This window comes from Callospermophilus lateralis, unplaced genomic scaffold, assembly GCF_048772815.1.
Source record: "Callospermophilus lateralis isolate mCalLat2 unplaced genomic scaffold, mCalLat2.hap1 Scaffold_5641, whole genome shotgun sequence".
Classification (NCBI taxonomy): Eukaryota; Metazoa; Chordata; class Mammalia; order Rodentia; family Sciuridae; genus Callospermophilus; species Callospermophilus lateralis.
The window spans coordinates 109,563-130,961 of record NW_027514493.1 but is presented as its reverse complement, the minus strand read 5'-3'; the positions used below and the strand labels follow the sequence as shown (position 1 = coordinate 130,961).

General features: G+C 41.5%; 1 pseudogene; it reads left to right on the top strand.

Moving 5' to 3' along the window:
- LOC143388215 (CD44 antigen-like) overlaps positions 1–17,776 on the top strand; it is a 74,939-nt pseudogene extending 57,163 nt beyond the window's left edge.
- Positions 17,777–21,399: the final 3,623 nt, after the last annotated feature.

Below are 21,399 nucleotides of genomic sequence, written 5' to 3'. Positions count from 1 at the left end.
CCTTCAGATGTGGACTCCAGTCATAGTACAATGCTTCAGCCTCCTGCCGATCCAAACACAGATTTGGTGGAAGACGTCAACGGGACAGGACCTATTTCAGTGACAACTCGTAAGGATGATGACACTCAGCCTTGTTGGTTGACCTCTCTTCCTGCTTCGGCTCTTTCCCATGTTGGTCAAGATGCAGTGTTTGGTGGTGGAATCGTGCATTTTTTGTTTTTTTGTTTTTGCTACGTGGCTCTGCTCACCCCGGGGTGTTATGCTATCTTCATTGTCTATATTTCTTGTGGGTCGTTGAAACCTGGTGTTACCTTCATTCTTGGTGACTTCCAGATTCAATGACTTTCTGAAGGCGGGGGGGAATAAAGGAAGGAAGGAAAAGAGGAAGAAAGAGGGAAAATAAGAAGGAAGGAGAGAAAGGGAGGAAGAAAGAACAAAGGAGAAAGGAAAGAACAGAAAGGAAGGAAGAAGATAAAAATGGATGTCCAAATGCATTCTAAGTACTCATATTAGGGATACCCAAGACCTCAGAGAGGACAGAGGTTTCTCTTTGTTTTAACTGACCACCTCCTTGAACTCCCAGCCTTGCTTCAGTAGAGGCAGACAGATTGCTTTCATGGTTGTGAAAAGACATTTTGGGGAACCAGATCGTCAGAGAGAGGCGGGGAATCACTTTAATCCACAGAGGAGGGCAAGGCACATTGTGGACAATTGACAAAGGTGGCAGGGTCCCCCGAGGACCTGGACAAAAGAAAGGAACATTTGCCAATTGCCCCCTTTTTTATCACTAAGCATTCGGTAGGAAGCAGCACTAAACTTCAAGTAGCCTTATTTTTCACCATATGTACAGGCAAATCCTAGAGATCAGGCTGAAGTCATTCATAATTTCTTGGCAGAATATGAAGGAAATCCAGAATTGAGAGGGTCTCATTTTACTGCTTGCTACTCATAATGGGGAGAGTCTTTTATATGAGCCCTTGAGACCCAGCAAAAGATCCACAAGCATGTGTTTGATTGTCGGCTATATAAATAGCACAGTGTGAAGCATCAAAGGAGCTGGTAAATAAGCCTATGAACTGGCTTCTGCCAATGAAGAGCTTGTATTTCCATTTTATGTTTCTTCTGGCTTTTGTTCTAATGTTGGGTTTGGGATTTGGTGGATGTCTGTCTTTTGGTAATGTTTATTTGGTGGTGGTCACGGCTGATGGGTGTGTTTTATGGAGTGCTTGCACCTGCAACTCAAAGGTCAGTACCTTTCCTAGAAGAATGCAAATGAAATAAATTCAAAACACTCAAAGTGATTTCAGTTATGGGCAATGGTTCAACCTCAGAACACTGAGGGTCCTGTGTTTGCCCAGGGAACCATTTTCTTGGTGCAGTGATGAGAATCCCTGTCCACAGACGAGATCAAAAAAACAATAATAGAATGAAATGGTATCTTTCACTTAATGGTTTTTAGAAGGGAGTTATGTATTTCCTTGTATAAATTTGATTTGAGTTACTCAAGCAGGTCATCCTAAATGGGATCTTTTCTCTTCTGTGGTTACAGGTATCCTACACAGTGTTATTTTTTTCCTAGAGTCATGTTTGTTGACCCTCAATTAGATGCTTTTGACTACTGATAGCAACACTAAAATTTAAATATTCCTTTTCCATGTCTCCGTGTTCTCTGGTTTTCTTGAGGGTCTGGGTACCATGCTGTAGTGGGAACTGGGCTGATCCATGGTGGGTGGAGAGTTCTGGTTCAGGCTTCACCTTGGCACTTGACCTTGATGGACTGTACCCAGAGACAAAGGGGAAGAAGGTAGAGACAAAATGGAATTCTTCTGCATATTTCTCCATGCGGTGTGGCACATCTCGTCCTCGTACCTGTGCATAGATCCTTCCTGTTAGCAGATCTCAGAGGGCTTGTATTACGGTTCAAAATAACACTGGCTTCATCCCTCATTGAAACAGCACAGTCATTCCCAGAGCTTCTCTACGTCACATGGAGAACTGGAAGAAGATATAGAGCAAACAACCATTTCTACTATCACATCTAGCAGTAAGGATTATAAAGCTCAGCTGGCTTCAGCTATTGATAAAAATCACTATTTTAAGGGTGCTTTTTTCAATGTCTTTGGTGGAGGGACCTCAGCTGGCTGTTGCTACACTGCTTCTTTTGATCAAAAGGTGCATCTGGTGGTGGTCTCTGCATTTTCTGCTCTGTAGACCTCTTAGAAGCCATTGTACATTAAATGTAAACTGTGTTGCTTAATCTCTAAGGCCATACTTCTCAAGCTCTAGAGTTGGTGACTTGGTTTAAAAACAATGTATTGCTTCCTTACTATTTGCGATTGCTGTAAAAGTCTGATTCTATCACTTTACGTTCTTTACATTAACAACATTATTTTGCCATTTGACCTCTGGAATGCAACTCTGTGGTGCTGGTGACCAAGAAGCAGTGCCCTCCTGGAAAGGGAAGGAAGAGTTAAGTTAGTAGCCTTAGGTCTTTGAAACCTTGCATTTTCTATTTCACTTGCAGGCAGCATAATTTTATCTTTCACACTTTGCTTTTCAATGCGGTGTTCCTTCTAGATCTTTGAAGGTGGATTCCACTGAGAAAGAGCGCAAAATTGTCTAGTACCTGAGCTGACTTCAAGGCCACAGCTGTCTCGGCCTAAGCCTTACCTTAACAGCTCAGGCAGATGTTTCAACAAATGCTTCTTCTGGGTATTAGAATCACTTCTGTTGAGTGCCGTCCAGGTGGCATCTATTGAGAAATATCAGTTTTGTTCAAGAGTGTGACCAACTTCCCTGTCTTTTGCTTTTGTTCTTGGATAACAAGAGGAAGGCTTTTGTAGCAATCGCATGCTCTGAAAAGAAGCACGTGGAGGGTGGTGATCTTACCCATGTGGGGTTTTCATCGATTCCACCTCCACACAGATAGGAATGATGGCAGAGGTGGAAGAAGAGGTGGAAATCCTCCTGAAGACTCAACTACCTAATTGGAAGGTAAAACCTCCCACTACCCAGACACAAGGGAAAACAGGACCCGCATCCCAGTGACCCCTGCTCAGCCTGGGGTCTTTGGAGTTACTGAAGTTCCTGTTGGAGATTTCACCTCTAATGTTGATGGCTCTTTACCAGGTAATTTGGCCACTTGTTATCTGGTTTGCTTTCTTTACAGAGAGAAATCACATGCACTTTTTTCCTATTAAAGGGCTATTTTGTGCGTAGGCTGTGATTAGGCAACTTTGTAACTTTCATCCTGGAACATCAACTCTACCATCAGTAAACTCAGGTTTATTTAGGATAAAAATAATGCTTCCATTTGCCAGTGCACTTTCCATTTTTTTTTTTGTGTGTGTGTGTGTGTGTGACTTGGTTGTTATGGTGAGATTTCTTTCTTTGTCTTCTTCTTCATCTGGTGATCTATCAAGTTGAACCATATGAAATTAATGGTTTTGTGGAAATAATTGAATATTGGCAATTTCATTTGATTCAACTAATATATGCTGCCTATTTAGTATAGTTTACCCAAACGTGTGAGTAATTTCCTTTATTTTCTTTTATTGGTGATGGATTGATCAATTTTACCTTTGGTGATGGGCTGGTGGCTAATCTCTTCTAGTTATGATGCACTAAAAGCTTCATGATCCAATATACTATTAATGAATAGAAACCACTTCTTTTATTGTAATGGCATAGAAATGACTTATTCAATTAAGTCTGATATACACTTGGAATGAGACTCTTCTTCTCAAATAAGCAGTTCTCTAATTATTCTTTTGTTTGTTTCTCACTGTGCATTAAGAAATTCACAGTAAAAAGGGGGGAACTAGAAAACATTCACTCTAGCTAGGAAACTAAAAACAAATTCCCTCTTCCTAGTATCAGCCATTTGAGTACTTCTTACGGCTCATTAACACATTAAAAATTAGTGAATTTAAATATACTTTTTTTTAATAACAGAGACCCTCCCTCCACAACCCTTCCTCCCAAAAGAAGAAAAAAAAATATGAAACCTAATACATAAAACAGGTGGCTGTGTGATGCTATGCCTGATGTAGGAAAAGAAATTCTAGAAGGTCACTTGTTTGGCCTGTCTTTTGGGCTGCCCACGCCAGGATTTCAAAGAAAATAGTTTAAAAAATACTGACCTCAGCAATATTGGCAGGACAGAGCCCCCTCACATTTCTTGTTTTTTTTTTTTTTTGTTTTTCCATTTAGCATGGTTCTATTCTTTCTTGCTAAAAACTCCAAGAACCATTGTTGTATTTCTTCTGGAGACGTGAATGTTATGAGTACTGCCAGCTGGGAGTACCCCTGTAATCTCAGCAGCTCTGGAGGCCGAAACAGGAGGATCATGAATTCAAAGTCAGCCTTGGCAAAAGCGAGGCACTAAGCAACTCAGTGAGACCCTGTCTCTAAATAAAATACAAAATAGGGCTGGGGATGTGGCTCAGTGGTTGAGTGCCCCTGAGTATAATCCCTAGTACAAAAAAAAATAGTACTGCTTAGTTTCTCTTGGCAAAATAAGACCTGTTGTGCAACCTAATGGATTTAAATTTTAAACAGCAATTTTAATAGTTACAGTATCCTATAAGGTTTACAAAACCTTGGTGATAAAAGGCCTTCTATACAATCTGTATTTCCAGGTACTAATCCCTTCTGTGGAGTGTACAAGTGTAACCATACGGACAAACTTTTCATGGTTCCCCGTGGAGTAAATGATTAGTGAATAGTCTGATTCCCATCCTTGGTTTTCATTCAAACACTCATCCAAGTGTATTTCTGCCCATACATTTTTCTCAGTCTCTATGTTTATGGCTAGGAACTAACACATTCAGAACCGTGGTGGCAGTGCTGGTGATGGTTTTGGTGATAGTGGTGGTGCTTTTGGTATCTGGGATTACAATGGGGCATTTCAGCAAGTGCTGCCATCTGTTATTCTAACCATCAACCAAGGAGCAAAGCAATCTCTCTAATATAATTATGAGGGTGATCACCTTTCCTCATCAGGGAAATGAAGATGATCAGGTTACTGTTTTCTTTCCAGGTACCTTCTCAATGGATGACTACAGCCACTTTATGAAACCATGTTGTGATTTTTTAAAAAACAAGATTCTAGTATGATTAGTATTTTTTTTTTTGAAATGTGGTGTTGTTGTGGGGTGGAGAAGACAGTGAATTACCATAGGCTAAATCCGGGATTCGACCTGTAGATACAGATTTTAACAATTCTTGAGTTGGTCTAAGATTAAGCTTCATAGTAATGGATGTTTGAGAAGATGGGATTATATCAACTATTGGTATTGAAAATATAGTCTTGATTTTTGGAAAATCATTAAGAAATAATTCTAATACCTGGATACACATTGTTCACATGTTATCATCTCACAATTTCTTTTTTCACTTTTTTTTACCCCCTTTCCCCTAAATAGGTGGTTGACTTTTCTTTTTGAATCTTTAAATCATTCCATCACAAGATTTTTTAATTTTAACTCATTTCCTGCCTTCAAGAAATCTCTTTAAGTGTTCCATGCCCTGAGCCAGAGTACACAGTGATCAGAAGTCTCATAATCCAATTTTTACTGTCTTTATTTAAAATACACAATGTCCAGTTCCAACCTCAGACCTGTGAGGGCATCGTATTTTTGTGGGAGAGTTCTTTGCCACCATTCTTGGATTTCTACCAAAAGCACATCTCCTAGGGTCATCCATGAGGACCTATGCTACATCAGCTCCCTTAATTCTGGGATTTGCAATGTTGGGGCAAGGATCGCCTACAGATTTAAAGCCAAAAAGAGACGGGTTGTATGAAAATGCAAGTACTCCATACTGACCTTCCATCATTGCCCATGACAGGAGACCAAGACGCAGGTGGGAGGTCCCATACCACACATGGATCTGGATCGGCTGGTGAGTTTGAAACTGCTGTAGTCATTTACTGTTATAATCATTGAACCTGAAGATTACCAATGAAGTGTGAGTCAGTGTCTCCAGAGAAGTTGTTCACACATTTTTAGCATGCATTACAATCGCGGGGAGGGTGAATGAAGTCACATTGCTCGGGCCCCACCCTGAAAGTTTCTGATTCAGTAGGTCTGGGGTGCAGCCCAAGTATTTGTACTTCTAATAAATTCCCTGGTAATGCTGATGCTTCTGGGACAGGGACCACACTTTGAGAACTACTGCTCTGGAGGCAAGTCTTCCATCTGAAAGGATCAGTGAGAATTCAACCAGGGCTGCTTGTTAACATTTGCCATCTGCCAGAATGACTAAGAGTGTGAGTCTGAAAGAGGAATATCCTGATCCCAGTTCCTCTACACATTAACCAAGAAAGATACACAAAGGGTTGGAGATTCAGTTTCCTAACTAATAAATTTTCGATAATTTGTCACAGGGCATTGATTTAAAGTCACATGATACAATGGCTAGCATTTAAGAGTTTACTGAGTGTTAGCAGCGTTGTTCAAAACACTTCAGAGGTTATACCATATGCGACTGCTATTTCTTCAATTTCTATAGGGCAATAATTATCAGTAATTATCAAATTCAAAGTTCATCTAATATTGATTCATTTAATTAGACTGCAAACCCTGTCGTATATAAGGACCATTTTTTATTCCCATGTTCCAGATGAGGAAACAAAGGTAAGTAAGTAACCTGGCCAAATTGGCATGTCCATTGAGTGACAGAGTCAGGTGTAAAACCCAGAGATGCACTGCCTCTCATAAGCACAATCTAGAGAAAGCAATCCATTACGACCATAGTTACTGCCAGGCACACATTATTAAATAGATTCCTGTTTGCTCTCAGATCTCATCCCTGAAAATAGTACTTCTGGCAGCAAAAGTTTAACATGGGGCAGCTGATCTCTCATGCTGGGGCTAGTGAGAGGCTCTGCCATTGCTGCCTACTGTGGTTCCCCGTTAGCACTGCAAATACAGGTGACCTCACACAAACCAGTTAATCCATGTAAATTATCATCCTCCCCTTCATGCCCAAGTTAGGGCAAGGATTGCCTACAGATTTAAAGCCAATCTGAAAATGGATAGTTACATGGTGGCTTTGATGATAACCCTTTATGGAAGAGCATGGGAATGTAGGGCTCATTTGAAATACTTCTGAAGTAGAGACAGAAGTTGAAGGTTTCTTGGGTAGGGCCCTTGACCTTTCCCAGCCTCAGATCCTTATTAGTAAAGAGCAGAGCAGACCAACCAGCCTCGGTTACCCCCTAGAGTTTTTATGAGGAGCACAAGGTGTCAGGAATGTGCAAGTATTTTGGAAACAGTAGGGAGTTATTATTAAAAGTCCTGCTCTTTGAAACCAAAAGACTCCAGCTACTCTGAAATGTGGTCCTTGGACCCGCAGCAGAGACACCACTGAGGAGCTGGCTAGAAATGCAGCATCTCTGGCCAATGCAGACAGATTGGATTAGCATTTGCATTTTAACACCCTCCAGGTGGTTTGTGTAGAAGTCAAAGTTTGAGAATCTCTCTCCTCTACTGCCTTTCTCACAGCTGAAGCCAAATGAAGGCTCTCTGCCCATGTCTCAGGTTGGGTCTCACCTCCCAACAAGGGTGCCCGGTGCCCCTCTTTGCAGAACTTGCTCTCCCTGCCAGTCCCAACCTTGATGGATTTGTGGACCTCTCTAGCTCAGGAGAGCCTGCTGTCTCTTGTCCATCCTCTTCAGCTTTTGCCTAAAGTGAGAATCTGGTGGGCGGGAGCTGGTCTTTTTGTTTGGCTCCTGTGCAGGTGTCTATTGTTCAAACAGGAGGTTTCATGTTGTTGTGTACACACCCAGATCTTTCCTTGCTGGGAGCACTTTTTGGAAAATCAAAATAAAGAGATTATCATCTATTAATGGTCTCCCTTTCAAATATCAAAGGCTGCTGTGAGTCAGAAAAAAAAAATGACCAGAGAGAGTGACTGTACCTTAGGTGGTTTCCAAGGCCAAAGATCTCCAACTTAGATGGCCACTATCCCACGACTTGTGCAGGTGAAGACCTGCCAATGACCAAGGACCCTGGCAGGCACTTAGGGTAAGTGCTTTGGACACTTTTGAGGTTTGTGGAGTAAAAGGCCATTGTCAAAAATGGGCTGGAGTATGTTGAAACAGTAAGACATCTGGTAAGAATTTGCTCTATTATGAGTTTTAACAAAAACATCGAATTATATAAACAGGAGTCTTCCTACCCCAAATAATCATTGTAATCAAGATTTCAGGGTCTGTTCTGCAGATTCCAAAGTCTGGCTCTCTAAGAAAAGCTAAGACAGCAGTCCCCTGCTGTCTAAATCTGCTGACTGGCTAAACATCTGAGTTTTCTCTCCCCAGTGGCCTTCGGTAGACTATGGCAGGTTCCCATTTGCTAGAGAAAAAAGCTCATTGTAGTAGGACATTTCAAGTTTTGCTCTCAGGTAGTATAGGAAGCATCAAAAGGCAAAAACAAACACACAAAATTCATGAAGCTTTAATTTAGGTAAGTCTCTTAGCAAGGTGTCTTACAGGGGTTTGGTTGTTGTTGTTGTTTTAATTTTAATATGATACCGTTCTCATTTTGATAAGCCACCTATTGTTTTGACTTGTGGATTGTATGTCTTGCAAATGCTTCCCTCCCATTTGGGACTTTGGGAACATTTCCTTATTATTACAATATTTAGTAGTAGAAAATGTTCATTTTTTCCAACAAAGGTATGTTCCACCAATACATGGGTAAGGAATCTACTAGGGTGATTTTTCATTGACAGAAAAGGTCATTGCTCCCAAATCCTTATTATTTGGTGTTTGTTTTGGCTTCTGTGATGATATTAGAGGTGATCTATAGATTCAGTTTGGACATTACATGTGTAAGCAGTGAGAGGGGTGGACATCTGACTTTTAAGAGTGTCAAGATTTGAGACATCTGAAGCCAATTCTTTATTTGGCTCAGGACCAGAACTGACCATTGCATCCCCTAGAGATCTTGTTAAAATGAAGACTCTGCTTCGGTAGGTTTGTAGGAAGGCCTGACATTCTGCATTCCTGGTGAGCTCCCAAGTGATGGCTATGCTGCCAGCCTAGGGGCCAAACTTGGAGGAGCAAGGTCCTAAATTAAACATAGAGATTAATAATTACACACAACTACCATGACTGCATAGTTCTTTAAGTCTCTGTGAAATGATGATTAAGTAGATTCTATTATTATCATGCCCATTTCATAAGTGAGAAAACCAAGACTTAAGGAGGGTAATTTGACCCAGCCCACATTGTTAGCAAGAGGCAGATGTAGGACTGGAATCCAAGGCTGCCCAGCTAGATCCCAAAGCCTTAACCACTGCACCACACAGCTTCTAAGAATTTTCACGTTCCTTGACACAAAATAACGTTTCTGAGCCTTCCCCTTAATTGCATGGAACTCTTGAGGGGGGTGGATTGTCTTGCAATGTTTTTTATATAACACCATAAATGTCTGTGGCTTCAATCTATAAATAGTTTCTTAGTGATGCAGACCTTGGAACTTGGCCCCACGTGTTGCTCTGGAAAGAACTCCTGGTTGTGCATTCCAAACTTGAGCTAAGAGATCTTGTTGCTTTTCCCCGTAGGACATTCAAGTGGGAGTCAAGAAGGTGGGGCAACCACGACTTCTGGGCCTATAAGGAAACCCCACATTCCAGGTGAGTTTCAAACTGTGAAGCAAAAAAAAAATTCAAAGAAAGTTTCTCAGAATGTTCCAGGAAGAAGAAGAAACCCAATCAAATGCCCATTCTCCTAAATTAAGGTCCCCTGAACCTGATGGCTTCTCTTTGAAAGTTTAAGAATGAATGAGAGTACCATGCTTCTTGGAAGAAAAGGATGGAACACTCTTGTTTCCTTGGTCCCCTGGGTCACCTAGGTGGGCTGAGCTCACATTCAGATCCCCTGGCCTGTCTCAGAGAAGTGCTATGTTATTTACTAAAGTTTTCTTCACAAATGAGTGATTACCTGAGCTCTCCTAGGACCTTCCTATTACCACCCACTGTCCCCTTTATTTCTTGGGCTGGATTTTTTTTGCATTGCAAATAAGGAGGAGACATAAAGACCATCTGTGTTGGGTGGAGAAAAAATATCTTTTCCCTTCATTACTTTTTTCATGAGGGTCAATCCACTGATCCAGTCCAAAAAAAAAAAAAAAAAACTTTTCAGAAAATATTCCATGTGCAAGTAGTGAGGGGGGTGAACACTGACTTTTAAGAATGTCAAGATTTGAGACATCTGAAGCCAGTTCTTTATTTGGCTCAGGATCAGAACTGACCATTGGTAAAGGGTGATTACAGAAAGGAAGGGCTCTCCCAGCATAGTAAATTACCCTTTTAATTCTCCCCTCTTTGGAGGGCTCCAAACTGAGCCACCCATGGGGAAAGAGAAGAATGTGGTGTATGCCTGGCTCCTCTGCCTCAGCTTGTCTGAGCACACTTGAAGGCAGAGCCTCTGGAGAGAGGGGATGGGCTGCCAGGGAGGAAAGGGAAGGAGAAGGGAAATGCAGGAACTGTGATTGGCAGTAGGCATCTTCCCAGCTCAAGTGAGAGTGAATGTGGAACATCTCAGGACTGGAGACCAGGGCCAAGTTGCAGGGTAGGCTGGAGAAATAGTACACTCCCGTCAGCCTCCCCACTGCTTAAGATGAGCCAAAGGTGATACCCAGCAGGAAATAGGAGGAAACCAAGACTTCTCAAGAAAGTGGACAATGAATGACTTTACATCTTTCTTCTTTCTCAAACCCTGGTTCATTGCAAACATATAAAACTTCCACTTTCCAAGTCCTATCTTAATCCTATCAAAGACTGATCTTAAAACAAGTGTATAGTATTTCAATAGGGCACAGTCATACATAGTATCAAAGAGGTTTTCAAAAATATAACTAAACAAATGGATGAAAATATCTCACCATTCAGAAGCTCCATGGTTACTATTTTCATCTGTATTCTTCCTGTTGTCTTTCAATGTAATTTATGTACAAAAATAGAACTGTATGGTATGTGCAGTCTGGTCAACCATTCCTGGTGGTTGACCACAGCTTTTTCACATAGTTTACTATTTTCTTTTTAGATATATACAATGGATATATCCTAATTTATTTAACCAATCCCCTACCATTGGATATTGGGTTGTTCCCAACTTTTAATATTAGAAACAGCACAGTAAAGTGCATCTTTACAGCTAATTTTGAGATTCTATAAGTTCCAGGAAGTATAACTATGGGATTGAAAGCATGAATATTTTGAAAACTCTTGCAAATGGAGCCAAATGACCTTCATTACGTGTACACAGATTCACCCACTTTCTACCTCCTTAGCAGGGTCCTTTGCCACACTCACTAGAATGTGATCTTCATTTTGCTTAGAATGTTTCTTTCAAAAGAAGCATAAATTTCCTTTAACCTATTTAATAATACTGCACCAAAGGCATCTACAAGTCTCAACAAGTCACCCTAGGTGTTTTTTGGAAAGAGATTTCTCATGGTAGGACTTGAAAATGCTGACTGATGATTAAAGATTCATTCAGGAGGCCTGTTGGACAGCAGTACAAAAAAATTCTTATTTTACAATGACGTGCCTGGTGGCTGGACCTTTTGGTTGGAGGGCTCTCGGTGCTGACTGTGGTTCTTACTTGAAACAGGTTGATTTTTAAACTGCATTTTTGGTTTTACAAAGTACATTTCCAAAGCTCACGCGTGTCCTTTGGTTCCTTCACACCAGAGTGGCTCATCATCTTTGCCTCCCTCTTGGCCCTGGCTTTGATTCTTGCAGTCTGCATTGCTGTCAACAGTCGGAGAAGTTAAGAGGCTGCTCCTTGGGGCCTGCGACTTGGGGGAGGCATCATTTAAACTGAGGCTTTATGTCCTTGCTGCTTGGAGTGTAGTTCCTGTGACCAGCAGCCTTGGCTTCCTGGGAGCTTGTTAGAAATGCAGAATCTCAGTCCCACCTGTTTTACAGTTTGGGCTTTAACAAGATCCCAGGGCTTGGTGGGCATGGCACAGTTTAAGAAACCCTCCTGTCCCATTCTTTAGAGAAAGGAGGCATTTGTGATTAGTTGGACCCCCACTTTTAAATGGTGGTTGAATCTCATGGTTCTTAATTTTTGCAGAGTTAAGCCCAATGAAGACTCTCTCTCATAAAAGTTATGAAATAGCTCATAGGGAATGCACAACGAAGTATAGATTCACTCATTGATTTGTTAAATAAACATTTATTAAGTGCTTTGAGGATCCATAAAATATGGAAAGATTTAGGGATCTTTAGCCTGAGGCCCATGGAACCTTCCAGAACCCTTGCCTGAAGGGTTTTGTGTGGATTGTGTTTTTTTTTTTTTTTTGTAATAATGTTTTCTATTTTCTGGAAGCTGCAGTTACAAGAATTCAGGTTATAACCTAGGAAAACTTGCTAACATTGAGATCTATGGAACAATAAAGAACTTTCCTTAGGAGAGTGGGTAAAGACAGAGCACTCCAGTGGATAAAGATAGAGAAGACCTAGAGAGAATGGACAAGTGTTCTCTTTGCCTGTCCTTAGAGGCCCCCCTGTCTTCTTACCTCAACCAGGGCTTAGCAGTTTGAAGATTATTTGCATGGCACATACACATAGTTAAGCCACAAGCTGGACCAGAAACAACGCTACCCAGGGTGAACAGAAGGACAGTAATAATTCTCGCAACAGAGGAAATGAGCATTAACCAGACAGACTTTAAAATAAAGTTGTACTTTTATATAAGTGGAAATTTTCTGCCCAAGACTCTTTAAAGACTCATTATGAAACCTTTGTAACATTAAACCGTTCGTAGATGTCCCCCGGGATTGCTTCTAAAGTAAGAGAATCTTATTTTCATGTAGGGCTGCCTGTATTGTGCCTCTGAATCATCTCACAGGCCAGAAAATGCCCCTTAGTTTGGGAGAAGCCCTAGAGAGAAATTATAGACTCTTGGTTGTTCACTTTTAGAAAACAATAAACAACTAATATCATGTTGTGCATAACCTTTGTAGTCTCCAATTATCTGAGGAAATCAATAGTACCAAATTTATACTGGTACAAGTTAATAAAAGTAGTATATTTTGGTGCCCCTGGGTTCAATCCACAGCACCAAAAAGAAAAAAAAAAAGTACTATATTAAAGTCAATAGCTGTGTTGCTCGCTATACCTTTGAGAGCATAAAAAAAAAATAGTCACACAAAGAACAAGAACCAGGGGTCTAAAAAACCTATGTGCTCCTATTAATAAAAAGGGATTTTTTAAAAAGATGAATCTAAATAATGTGACTTGGGGAAACCATTAAAAAAAAATCTTTATACTTCCCCCCCAGCTTCCTTGTCTTCCCTTGGATTACTGTTGCTCAATTAAATATGAATTTCCCATTGTTTGAAAATAGTCCTTTTGTCCCAGGCCCTAGAATGTACCCCTAATGCTCACATATACAGTCCATAAGTTTTGCACATGTCACCAAGGAGACCTTGGCCTGCATGCTGTCGACGTGGGGAGCCCTCCGAGAAGCAGCTCAGCTGTCCCCAAGAGCAGCTGGGGTCTGTACATCTTGGAGAGTTAGCTCCCTGTCTTGTCAGCAGCAACAGAGAGGACAGGGCCTCATGGTCCTGGGTCCCCTCCTCCCAAGACCAGCAGTCACCATAGCAACAGGCAAACAGGGACACACAGAACCCAGCAGAGCAAGTATCTCACTGGGAAAGTAGCTGCGTGGATGCCATAAATTACTGTGTCCCGATTTGATAATTGAAAACAGATTTGCCACTCAGCTAAAGGATGGTTAATGGCTGCACAGGCCCCGAATGTTTACTGCATTCCTAAAGCCAACAGCCCATTTCTAATCCTGTTAGAAGGCTGGGGCCTTTCTGCTTTGGGTGTTAACACTGAAGAGTGATGCAGAATGCTATTTTCATCAAAGAAAGTTTGGTTGAAAATAGGACCTCAAAACAGACTTATTCATTCAGCAAGCATCTTTTTTAATTTTATTTTGGTACCGGGCATTGAACCCAGGGGCACTTTCTCACTGAGCTACACATCCCCAGCCCTTTTTTATATTTTATTTAGAGACAAAGTTTCGCTGAGTTGCTTAGGGCCTTGCTAAGTTGCTGAGGCTGGCTTTGAACTCTCGATCCTCCTGCCTCAGCATCCTGAGCTGCTGAGATTACAGGTGTGTGCCACCGTGACCAGCTCAGCAAATATCTTTTGGGTGGCTCCCGTGACCATCAGCACTGGTGAGAAGGAAGAGAAAAAATGAAGAGTGCTGTTCCTTCCATAGAAGAATCTTGAGTTTTAGTGGCTGTATAAGCCTGTCAGATTTGAGTCACTTCTTATTTGTGGAGAACACCATCAGTGCCAGCCATTGTATAGGGATTATGGTTGAAAGAGGAAAGATGCTAGTGGCTGATGTTGACGTGCAGGATTGACCATGACAAAGTACTCTGTGAGACACTGACATAGGGTGTTCCATGACTTCTTCAATTTTCCCCACCCCCCGCCATCTTCCAAAATTGCTTTCATTGATGTTCTTTAGGAGACCAGCCTCGATGAATGACAGCTCCCCAAGGGGAAATGGACTTGATTCACCCCCACTAAGAGCACACCATTTCAGGAGTCAATTGGGGTGGGAGATATTGGATGAAGTCCAAGAGAAGCAGCCTGCAGGCATCTTTCCCTTAAAGAATTTTTCCAATGTGTCTGAAGAGGGGAAAAAGACCGAGGACATTGTCAGAGAAGACTTTCCAAGACAGGAGGGATTTAAGGACATTTCTAGGCTGATTGTGCAGAAAAGACCTCCGCAGGTCTCTGCTCTTATGGGAATAATCATATTTTCTGTGAACCCAGAAGGCAGTTACCCACCCTCTTCTTGGTAGGTCCCCTCCATAAATCTCTGTGATTTAGAAATGTCTTCCCGGTCTGTTTCCACTGTCTAGCTTGCTGGGATCCTGCTGTCTACAACAGTGCTGTTCAATAACACTTTCTGAGTGATGGACACGTGCTGCATCTGTACTGTTTGTCCATAGCCACTAGCCACCTGTGGCTCATGAGCACTTAAAACATGGCTAGTTCCACCAAAGTAGTGAATTTTAATCCCAGTGGCTCAGGCGACTGAGGCAGGAGGATCGTGAGTTCAAAGCCAGCCTCAGCAAAAGCCAGGTGCTAAGCAACTCAGTGAGACCCTGTCGAGTGCCCCTGAGTTCAATCCTCAGTACCTCCCAAAAATAAAATAATAATTTTAAACTTTACTCATTTTCATTTAAATTCAGTTGACACTTACATAGCCACCTGTGACTGGTGGCTACTGCGTTAGATAGTACAGTTCTTAAACAACGCGAAATAAATTCCTAAATATCTTTTAAAGATTTTCAGGTAGAAGAGATGTGAATCAGTTAAGTTAGTTGCCGAAGAACTCTTTTGAGATAAATTCCACCATGTCCTAAAAGTTTGTTACCTGGATTTTAAAGCCCGTCCAGCCTGCCCTGCCCCCTCCTGGTGAGCCCTTCATCTGGTGGTCACTGTGCTCGGTCACAGCGGGACATTTCCATGAGAGAAGACAAAGGCAAAACACAAGTCAGCAAGGATCCCCAGCCTTGGGAGTCATAAGGTCTAAGCTGTGACTCTGGCAATGTGACTCTAGACAATACCCGTGACCTCTAGACTCAGTGTCCAGTTTACATAAAAAGGAGTTGAGCTGGATGATCCCTAAGGTCTCTTCAGCTGCTGTTCTTCCTTCATTCCTATAACTAAGGAAAATGGAAAATTTAGCCCTTATCTTTTGAAACTATTTATTAAGCACCTAGATCACTCAATATTGGACTGAGTTATTAACAAGAATCATCTTACCCTCCTCCAAGAGCTCAGACAGATAGTGGAGTTATATAAATCCAAAGAGGAGAGGAGCCAGCCAGAGGTCAAGTGTAGAATTCCTGTGTTCTAAGGTCAAGTGTTATTTACTTCCAATATCAGCTTCATTTAGATTAATAACGTTCGTCCCCTCCACTGCGTGCAGAGACAGATTTTTGGTTTTTATGCTTACAAAGCACTTTGCCACTTCATTTCCCTGCTCACCCATCCACCGGCAGGCAAATAGAAATTACTTTAATTAGGCAACTTTCCTCCAAAGAACACCTGAGAATTTAGAATCATGCAAGTGGCAGTCTAGTTGTAGCCCTTTAAACCCTTTTAATAGTACACAAAACATGGTAGGAGGAGGCAGCCAGAGGAAATCAGTCTAGTCCATTTCACATGGCTCTCATTATGCCAGCAATTACAGCCAGCCACTTCTTGATCACTTCCTGTATTCCGGATACCCGTCTAAGTGCTTAGTGTCCTCAACCCACATTGTTCATAAAAGCAATAAATAATATCCATAATAGACTCTTTTATTGAGTACCAGGATCTATGTCAAGGTCTCTCCATTCTCATGTGAGGCTGATAACTCTCAATTGCCTCATTTCACAAGTACCCAAAACTGAAGCTCAGAGAGGTTGAATAGCCCCAGGTCACACAGGTGCATGGTATCACAGCCCAGCCTCCCAAACCCTGCTCTTGACCATGCACCCTACTCTGTGGGCTTTATCCACATTTCCTGTCCTCGTAAATGTGCTCCGTAGTTAAAGCATCTTTCCCTCCACCCTTCACCAAGCCTCATGCCAGAGGATATAAGATCCACCTCCTGTGGAGGAGGTATAATTTCTATTTCCCCAAACAAGAGATTAAAGTTTATAGCCTTGGCAGTCCTACAGGGAATGGCCTGTGATCATGAATAAAAGTAACAGCGAATAATTTATCTTCTACTCAGGGTTATACGTGAGTGAACCAATGTTAGGAAAATCAAAAATATGGCCTCTATTTCTAGAACAATGTTGTTTTATTCTTCTCTGTGCAAGCAGTAATAACACTGACAAAGCCAACGAAATGTTGATGGGGAGAGGAAGTGGTGCGACTTTCTTGAATACACAAATCAGAGTGATTTACAATCGTCATGTTGACGGTTCACCTGAGTCTTCAGGAACTGCTGCAGTGTCCCATTGCATGGTGTGGTGGGAGAAGAATTAGAGCTTGGGAGTCAGACCGACCAGGGTTTGAATCCTGACTCTTTTACCGCTTGTTGAATATTTTGGGAAAAATACTAAATATTCAGATCTCCAATTCTTTCTGTGACAGGATGATAATAATAGCACTGGCTTCCCAGAGTGGTGATCATGGATTCTCCAATGTGAATCCTTCTGTGCATCAGAAGCCCCCACAGACTGTTATACCTCAGGTCCTGGGCCCCAATCCTAGAGTTCTCTGATTCACTGAGAATTTCCATTTCTAACAAGTTCCAAAATGATGCTTTTGCTGTTGGTCCAGGGACCTCACTTTGAGAAATGCTGGTTGTTAAGAATTGATAAGATAAAGTAGATAAGGTATCAAGCTCAGTGCTTTTAGGTCATTATAAACTGTGATGATGGTCATGGTCATGACTGAACAGTGATGATGGTCATGAAGATGGTGATTGAGTCATTTGACCCTGTCTCCACTTTATCTTAGTCAAAAGGCCAGGAACCCATGCTCATTTTACCCTTTCTCTCGATGTTTTTTACAAATGATTAGGTTTGGGCAGAAGAAAAAGCTGGTGATCAACAATGGCAATGGGACCATGGATGACAGAAAGCCAAGTGGACTCAACGGGGAAGCCAGCAAGTCTCAGAAAATGGTGCTTTTGTTGAACAAGGAGTCATCGGAGACCCCAGACCAATTTATGACAGCCGATGAGACACAGAACCTGCAGAATGTGGACCTGAAGATGGGGGTGTAACATCTACACCATTAACTTGAAAAGAAACCACAGTTTGAAATATAACCATTACAGGGAGCTGGGACACTTCACAGATGCAATGTGCTACTGATTGTTTTATTGGGGACTTTTTTTAGCATAAAATTTTCTACTTTTTTGTGTTTTTTTGTGTTTTGTTTTTTGTTGTTGTTGTTTTGTTTTGTTTTTAAAAGTCAGGTTCAAAATTTATAAAAACAGCATTGCTTTCTGACATTAGGACTCAGTTAATAATCCACAAGAATCTGACAGTTCCAGTTCCCCGCTAGAGGCCTTCAACCCTGCAGGGGTGTGCTAAAGATGGCTTCTAACAAAGACCACAAATACATGTGTCTGATTCCCAACCTTCTCCATACCCTATCTCCCAGCTAACAGTCACCAGCTAAGGACATTCCCAGGGGTTAAGAGGGATTGGTCCCTGGGAGAAAATCTGAATGGGCCCATATTGTCCCTCCGGCAGCCCTTCCCTGGGCATTGTTCTCCAGTGAGGTTAGGGGTTTGGGGTATACTGGTTATACATCCCTTTTAACAAACAGACCCCCCTGGAAATTTTTCAGATGCTTCTGGGAGACACCCAAAGGGTGAAGCTATTTATCTGTAGTAAGCTATTTATCTGTGCTTTTGAAATATTAAAGCCTGGCGGTCCTTGATCAGTATGATTTTTTTTAGGTTACTTTGTCAGAGGCATAAAAGGGTTTCAGCTGATACATAATAAATATCTGTACTTCTTCCATTTTAACCCTTTGTGCTGTGATCCTTCTGTCTCTAAAACCAGCAACACCTGGGTCTCTAGAGCTCATTGGGATAGTCTGAGAATGGTCCTCCTTAAACTCATCACAGAGTCCCTGGACTCCCACTCAGGATCCCTCAGCCAAACCTCACAGATCAAGGAAGGCAGCACTGTTTGATTTCTGGGGCTGTTCAGAAGCTTTGTCTCAGATTCTGGAGTCAGAATTGTGAGCAGAAGAGCTTCAGCCGCTTTTGGGTTTTAATGGCCAATTTTCTGTACCCTTGAAGGGCTTTAAGAAATCATATTCCATTTTATCATCTGCCATTTGTGGGGTCCCATTTCATAGTGGTGATTTCCAAAAAAAACATATCATAATGCCTTTTGACCTCTCATGATTATAAACGAAAAAGTATGGTCAGTGGCCAACTGATTGGCATAGGTTGGTGAGGGGGATATGTGGTATAGATCTTATTCCACTATTTTATGGCATGTTTGTTTGTCTGCCCCTCCATGCATTTTCTGACTAGGATGAGTTAAGTTCCTGGGGAATCCCTCAAAAGTTTATAGGGTTTCCCACGACTGGAATCTTATCACCAGAAAAGCAGGTTTATGGCTAAACAAGAGAATAATGGCTTTATCCTCTGTCCTGTGTTTTTCAAACTTGGCAAGTCCTTTGGGGCACTTCTTCATCATTCAGTATGTGCCATTGGTCCTGGAACTTCCAAGGGCTACTCATAACCGATAAGGTTGATGCTCTCAAGTAAGGGTTCTCCTTTTTTAGGCTTCCAGAAAAGTCGCTCATTGCCTGAACTGCTGTGCTTCACAGGCAATGTTTTTCAAGTCAAAAATAGGAGAAGAAGAGGGAAAAAAATTCCCTACATAAAAATGAGGACTGGTTTGTACAAAGAGTTGACAGGAAGGATGTATTTAAAGGAGAGATGCAAACTTTCCACTCCTTCCCGACCGTTGCTCTTCCTACCCGCTCTGACCTTCTCCCTCTGCTCTGGCTACAATCTTAAAAATGAAAACTCCTTTCTCTCCTTCTGTGAATGTTTTTGGCTACTTGCATGTTCAGATGCCTGGTTTTCTTTTTTTATTTTCCTTTTCAAGTTGAAAGCAAATCGACATAAGGTTTCTCTGGGTTGTTATTTCCACTAGTATTAAAAATTCCCCTTTTTTCTAAAGGATTTCTTGGCTCTGCCACACACCCAGACAGGCTCCCTCAGGCTCTTTAACAAGCCACTCTGGGATCAGCTTTAAGAGGGCCCTGCCAGGCTCCACCTGTCCCCCAGATTCTTTTGGGGGCACATTGGAGAGTCAAGTCTCACAGCTACAGATGATTTCCTGCCCATTCTAGACATTTTCCAACAAATAGGTGGGGTAGGAAATGATTTGACATAATGGCCATGACTCTGAAAGCATAATTTGACCACATGTCATTCCTACCAATGACATGCCAGGTGGCCTGGACTAAGTCATTAAACTGGGCCCTTGTTACAAAAGTAAGGGGCTACTATTTAACTATATCACAAAGCAACCCAAGAACTTAAGGCATAATTTTCCCTGCAATTGTCAATCTTTTATGTCTCCTAAGGGCTTTCCTTAAATTAGCTCTGGGTGAAAAATCAAATGAGGCAAAAGACACCTCCAAGTCCACATTTTGCAGGTTCTAGCCTGTCAACTTGTATTCTTCCAGCAGAACCTCTCAAAAGGTTTTGCATTGAAACCCATAACATCAAGAATCAGTTTTGTGTTGACATTCACTCAATGATGTCACAGCAGAGCAGTAGAAGAGAGGAAATATCCAACTTCTCTGGAAGAATGAAATATCCTTAAGAACAAGAATAACAGGTTCATTTGCTTTTGTCCTAGGTGTGTCTTGTTGTAAGTCCTCGGTGTGGATTTAGCAAAGACTGGCCCATTGTTCATGTTGGTACAATGATCATTGCTGTTGCTACTTGGATTTTTCAGAGCATATCCTTCCTCTGGTTTTTGTATATTTATTGATGGACCAATAATAATGAGAAAAGCATGACATGTATTCTGCCCGGTTGAAAGCACTTATTGGAAAATATTAAAAGGCTAAAATTAAAAGGCAAAAGGAAATGGACTCAGAAGTCTCTAATTCAAGGGAAATGGGAGGCTGGGAGGGACGAGCTGTGGTTGTCTCTCTGGGTAAAATGGAAGCACAAAGTCAAAGGTTTCTGAGGTGGTTGAAGCCTCACACTCATCTTGTGTTTTTTTCTAAAATGAAAAACTACATGGTTTCCAACACTCAAGAGTCTTTTATTGAAGAAAGTTTGATTTTTTTCAAAGGAGGTGTTTAGCCTACATTTTTCAAACTAAGTGAGATTCTGTGACGTATTCATTCTTTAAAATCAAATAGCTATTCTTGGACTCCGCACTGAAGAGAGGAAGGTGAACATATCCTCTTTGCCATTGACTATTGCTTTCACCTCCATGCCCTTAAGCAGGCCTCTAAATAAAGACAATGAAGAGATACTGACTAAAAGATAAAACAAATCAGAGATTGGAAGGAAGAAGAGACGAAAGCAACAAAAATTTGAAACTAGATCAGAGAAAAATATTCAGCCTTTGGTTTTTGAGGATTGGCTTACTTTACTTAGCGTGATATTCTCCAGCTCCATCCATTTACCTTCAAAAGCCATAATTTCATTCTTATTTAAGGCCGAGTGATATTCCATTGTGTATATATTTTATCTACTCATCTGTTGAAGGGCACTTAGGTTGGTCCCATAGTTTAGCTATTGTGAGTTGAGCTCTATAAACTTTGGTGTGGCTGGTCACTGTAGTATGCTGATTTTAAGTCCTTTGGGAAAAAACCGAGGAGTGGGAGAGCTGGGTCAAACAGTAGTTC